At 41.7% G+C, this 6235-nt stretch overlaps 1 protein-coding gene across 2 annotated transcripts in view; it reads right to left on the reverse strand.

Moving 5' to 3' along the window:
• LOC116047880 (coiled-coil domain-containing protein 85A-like) overlaps positions 1-6235 on the reverse strand; it is a 52230-nt gene that overhangs the window by 17582 nt on the left and 28413 nt on the right. The window lies entirely within an intron of this gene.

The following is a 6235-nucleotide window of genomic DNA, read 5'->3' on the forward strand; positions in this document are numbered from 1 at the left end:
GCTGACGTGCTGTGTTTTGGAGTATTGTAATCTACAAGAGGTAAATATACATGTGTGTGTGATTTTATATGCCGTAACTAAGTGTTGTAGTATGAAATCACCTACTGTGTTACTAACTGTGAATAGCCGTTAGCATTAGCACAATTGCTATTAGCATTGCTTTCGTACTGTTAGCTTTGCATGTGAAATAATTGGTTGAGACAAGCTACCGCTAATTCGCCGTAAAATAGTGTATGGACCTGCTTGCTCAGTTAATTTATTTGATTCTAGAGAAGGACGTTTGTGACTGTAAAAGAGAGAGGATCAGGGAAGCTCCTTTTGACCACACAGAGAGCGGTTTTCCATCCTGCTGGTGTGATGTAGACTGTCGCTGCTGTTTTCTGTTCCGGTGATCTTCCTGCTGTGGTTTCTACGGTGCTCTGCCTGCTGCCATTGCCAAGTTTGCCTTTTTCATATATCCCCTTGACTATCACCAGGATTCGTGAGTCAACATGGCATCATGACTTCGCGTAAACATACCCACCACTTTCCTAAACGCCAAATGACGTGTTATCTGTACGCATTTTGAGCTATCCACGTGTATGTCTACACTGTATACAGCGGATGTAAACATATACACCATGTGGCGTCACCACGTGGCGTGTTATCGCGAGAACGTGCCGTGCTATCGCGAGAACGTGCCGTGCTATCGCGAGAACAACGTCACACGCGTGTTTAAAAAAAAAAGGTTGGGTTAGGAAAAGAATATTGGGAAAGGCTTTAGTAACACAAAAAAATGACAAAAACACGACGGTGACCAATGTCACACACTTAGGAAAACTATAAACGGTTGGGTTTAGGAAAAGAACATTGGGGAAGGCTTTCTCCTGGGTGAAAGTCCTGTGTTTTACCCATGCACCACCCCAACCAACGTCCCTTTCGTCTTTCATGCTACTCACTACGGCGATAATTCACACGTAATGTAGGTCAATGGAGGCCAAACGGCGTTGATAAACACGCTAAAAGGCGATTATGCATCTTAATAAAACGCCAAAATGGCATACGGATTGGCGTGTCATACATACGCCACTTAATGAGATCAGTCTGCGTGAGTACTGATTATATTGCACGTGCATTTTATTTCTATTGCGTGTAAACATGTGAAACAGCCGTCACCGTTTTAGGCCTCCACGCTCCCAAGCTTCGAATCAGGCCTGCAAAGAGGTTTCTTTCTGAGTTACAATTTAAAAGAGTAATCATCAAGGTTAACACAAAACTTACCTAATTCATATTGGAGGCACCGCCAGTTATTTTAATATTATTGAGAAACACAGATTGCTAACAAGCATTAGTTAGTACAGGTAATAGCGCCATCTAAAGTAAGAAAACAAAGAACCCAGGCGCCTCCCCATAGTACTACTACACTAGAGACTATATAGCTACATGGGACAGGTGTTACACACGCAAAACCTAAAGTTTAGTTTCACGTGCTCACATGAAACTTTCATGTGCTCACGTGAAACTTTCATGTGCGCACGCAAAACCTTTTCATGTGCGCACATGAAAGTTTCACGTGAGCACATGAAAGTTCGGTGTGAGCACATGAAACTAAACTTTAGCAAAGTAGTTTCTAAAACTTATAAAGCCCATGAGAACCGTGGAGAGTCAACCCACAGCCACTGAAAATGTGAAGCAGAAACGCTTAATGTCAGATAACGTCCATAATAATTGGACTTTGGGTTCGATTTTTTGACAGTTTTCAGTGGTTACGTGGAGCAATATGAGAGAGAAATTTGGGGATCATTGATCGTTGTTTAGGTACATTAAACCACGTTAAGCTTTTTCCTTACAATAGGCTCTAATGAAGCAGAAACGCTTAATGTCAGATAACGTCCATAATAATTGGACTTTTGGTTCGATTTTTTGAAAGTTTTCAGTTGTTATGAGGAGCAATATGAGAGATGAATTTGGTAATCATTGATCATTGTTTAGGTACATTAAACCACGTTAAGCTTTTTTGCGTTAAGCGTTTGAATGTCCTGTTCAACACCCCTTGGAGTTATCGTAGAATTAATCGAATCCTCTTTCCTTATGTTTAATCCATTCTCCTTGCATTTTGTGTACATCAACCTATATCCGTGGAGTTGGCCAGATGTTTTTAACTGTTCATAAATGATATGTATCCCTTGCTCCAGAACAGATGACTTTAAAATCCGTTTTAAATGTTGTATCGAATATAGTGCAACTAACTCCTGTACTGTAGTCATTTCTCTAGCTGTCACTGTCTCCAGTATGGCCCAGGCTACATCAATATACCCCAGGCTACATCAATATACAGCTTTCATGTGCTCACACAAAACTTTCATGTGTGCATGCAAAACTTTCATGAGTGCACATGAAAGTTTAACGTGCACACATGAAACTAAACTAAATTTTTAAAAAAATTCTGCACATGAAGGTTTCGTGTGAGCAAATGAAAGTTTTGCGTGAGCACATGAAACTAAAGTTTAGATTTTTTTTTGCTCATGTCCCCTTAGGGGCTCCGTAATAATATGAGCACTTTAAAAATATATATATTTTTTTATGAATTAAGCATGTGATCTATTTTCACACCTCCCCTCAAAGAATCGGAATCAAGAATCGTTAAGAACCATAATTGATAAGGAGAATCACAATAAGAATCGTTAAAATCTAAACAATACCCAACACTAGCAGTCATGAAACCTTACAGGTGAGTAGTTGAGATCAAAACGAAGGCCAATTTCGAAGATGGCTGTGGTCTGAGCAAGGGCGCCCCCTACTTTACACAGCTGGTGTGATCCATTACAAGATGGTCTCTAGTTTATGTGTGTGCTTCTACAAAGGGGTTTTAAATAAGTGTGTGTTTTATATGTGTAAGTGTGGTGTGTATGTATGTGTGATGGTCAGAGGAGTAGAATATAAGCACCATTAATATGCAAAATGGCAAAAAAGAGCTTCAAAGCTGACAGGACATGCATTGCCAGGGAAGCAGCTGTTGGCCTAGTTAGCAGGCCTGTCCTTAACACAGGACCTCTGATCACATATACCGCCTCACATTATACAAGCTCATGCACGCTAAGACACATTTAGACACTCAGCCTGTACTTGAAAAACACCCACTCAGGCTGCCAGCTTCAGTCAAACTAGCAGAGACCCTTGCTGACATCCCCAGCCGTCTTATTATGCATGTATGTGTGCTTCCATTTGTTCATCTGGGTCCAAGTGTGTGTGTGTGTGTGTCTCTCTCTCTCTGATTTCGCTGTACTGTAGCATCCCATAATCCACCAGGCCCTCAGGTCAACACTTAATGACTTTCCTGCCAAATATTCCAAGGCTCCGCCACCTTCCTGACCCAGTTCCTCATAAAAAAGTGGCCCCTTCATTACATGTCATATACAGTTAACCTGCAGCAGGCCAGACTTTTACAGTATGTATGAAATCACTCGTTCTATCACCCAACATCATGAAATGTTGGGTTGTAAAAGAAAGCATGGCTACTGCTGGGAAATCTACTTTACCCACAGGACATGACAAATCAAATCGTATATGCAAAATGTAAAAGCAAATAACCATCGGTGATCTAAATCTGGAAGGCTGAACTATCTACATGTCACATCACTTGATGCGATTTCTGTGTAATGAAGTCTTGGATAGCCATTTGGCTCATAGTACTATTCCAAATGAATGGAATAGTTTAACAATTTGGGAAATATGCTTATTCACTGTCTTTCCAAGAGTGAGATGACAGGATTGATATTCACTCTCATGTCTAAGTATGGACCTGGAGTCAATAAGCCTTAGCTTAACTTGAAGCAGGGGGACAACTAGCTTAGCTCTGTTGAAAGTGAAAGAATATCCATACAAACCCCTTTAAAGCTCACTAATTGCCACATTGTATCTTGATAGTTTATTCTAAAAATGTGAAAACAGACAATTTGTGGTTTCAGAGGAATTTAGGTGCTGGAACTGTAAACCGGACGTGGTTAGCCTAGGTTAGCATAAAGACTACAGTATAAACAGGGGGATACGGCTAGCTTGGCACCGTCCAAGGTGAAAAACAACAAAACTAGTATGGGGCTGGAATGTTTACTTTATATTTTAACCTTGATACAACATTAGCAACATCATTGCTGATAGCAGCCTGCAGTGTAAACACACACACACACACACACACACACACACACACACACACACACGGTCAGCCATAGGAATGTACTGTAACACTGACCAGGCGCATCTGCATTGCGCTCCGGCTGCGCCGCGGTTTTGTTCCGTCCTCCGCCACGCACCATACCACACCCAACTTGCAGATTTTATTGTCTCTACAAGCACCTGAAAGAACAATCACATGTTTATTAGGCTAGTATCTACTTTCCAGTCCAGGCACTCCTGCAATTAAACTCCATGCCTTCTCTTTTCTCGCACTGTCCTTGGATCCTGGATGATGTAGTAAAATGTTTTTCTACCTCCAACATGAAGCGCAGACACACCCGGTGGAAAATAGGGGTGAGAGGCATCAAGAGAGACAAGGTGTAATACCAGCAGGTTGAATCGGTTCAAACAATTCTGCTATTTGAACCTTCACACAAAGCTGCTGACATAAGCAGAAATATGCTGAAGTTTGAGAAAATGCATTGTAGCAGAAGCTTGAGTCCACAGAGGATACTGTACATCAGCTCCTCTCTCTCTTTCTCTTATTTATCTGTCTCTTTCCTGAATGTAAACAGCTCCTTTCCTATCTCTCTTTTCCCTTTATGTGGTAAGTCCTGCAAATAGGCTTGTTTGGATTGAATTACACTGAGGTAAAAAAAAGTACCAGTGGAGCATAAACTACTGTATATCAGGCACACACACACACACACACACACACACACACACACACACACACACACATATATACAAAGTGAGCCTCTAGCAGGAAATTAGAGTGTCATCACTCAGCTCAGAGCATACATACTGCATTGACTACAGCTCTCTCTGCAATGATGCTACTGTACTGTCAAATTTATTGTCCCGAGGTAATGTTCCCCTCCATTAGCAACAAAACAACGGTGTTTCTGCAGGATATCCACAAAGACAAACACACATATGCACAGCACAGCAGGCTGGATAGAGTTGGATAGTGAGCAATTATCAGGTGTAAAATAAATCTGTATCAGTAAGAGCCCATTAGAAAATGCAACTAATGCCAGGATCAGACTACACAATTTTTTTTTGTCTTTCACAAGTCACTATGTCAGACTAGATAGACATATTGCCAAACATTCTTGCTGTGTCTTGGACGGAAGAGTGGCAACACTACAAGTATGTTGTGAAGATCACTGTCGTGAAGATCATGCGCGAGTTCATAGGTCGACGCTTTGGTGGAGCAGCAGCCTCTCAAAATCTCACAAAAATCTTTTAAACTGACTGTTGTCGATCTGAAATATACAGTAATAAATATTTTCATAAAATAAGAGATTGTTTTCCAAACAAGCCGCCATTATGGTCTGGAGCCCCAGGTGAAGTGTTCGTCCAATCAGGTGCAGCCATCGCGGTTGTAGGAGGCTGGAGCCTGTTTTCTTTGCTTGCTAGTGGCAAGCCCACTTGTGCGCAATGCTGGAAAGCGGGCCGATCCCTGCTGTGAAAAAGCCTATATGGGAATGGTGTGTGTCTTTGTTTCACCAGACAGCAGCAGTAGCATCTCTCCTAATTTTGGCCATGTTCACATATGTGCGCCAGAGAGGCGGAGAGCGCTCTCTCTTCCTATTGGCCAATGTCAAGGAACGCGTCGTGTCACACTAGGCGGAAAAAGACAAAAAATTCGGACATACTACACTTTCTGTGTCGTGGTCGTGAAGTGTTCCAGAAGTTAGATCGCTGATCTTTGATTATGTCACACTACAAGAGGTAAATACACACGTTTGTCGGTCCCGACCCTCATTATCGGGCACGACTTTGAACGTTTGTCTGTGATGTGTCTGCCGGGTCAAAATCGAGCTAAATTCGTGTAGTCTGATCCTGGCATACTTGCAACTACTTGCAACCGAAGGTTTGCAACGTTCTGAAACCTTCCAGTTTACACCACGACGCCACCACTGCGAAGAGACGGTGTATCATCTCCAACTCTTTGTACTCCGTTCTAACTTCCAACTTTCAGGCTTTTTTTAGCTGATATATCATTTGTTGCGTCCAAATATGAATTTTGATAACGTTAGTGATACTAAGTAGTGCTTGCTACATTTCTAGTAATGAA

This window comes from Sander lucioperca, chromosome 15 (assembly GCF_008315115.2).
Source record: "Sander lucioperca isolate FBNREF2018 chromosome 15, SLUC_FBN_1.2, whole genome shotgun sequence".
NCBI lineage: Eukaryota > Metazoa > Chordata > Actinopteri > Perciformes > Percidae > Sander > Sander lucioperca.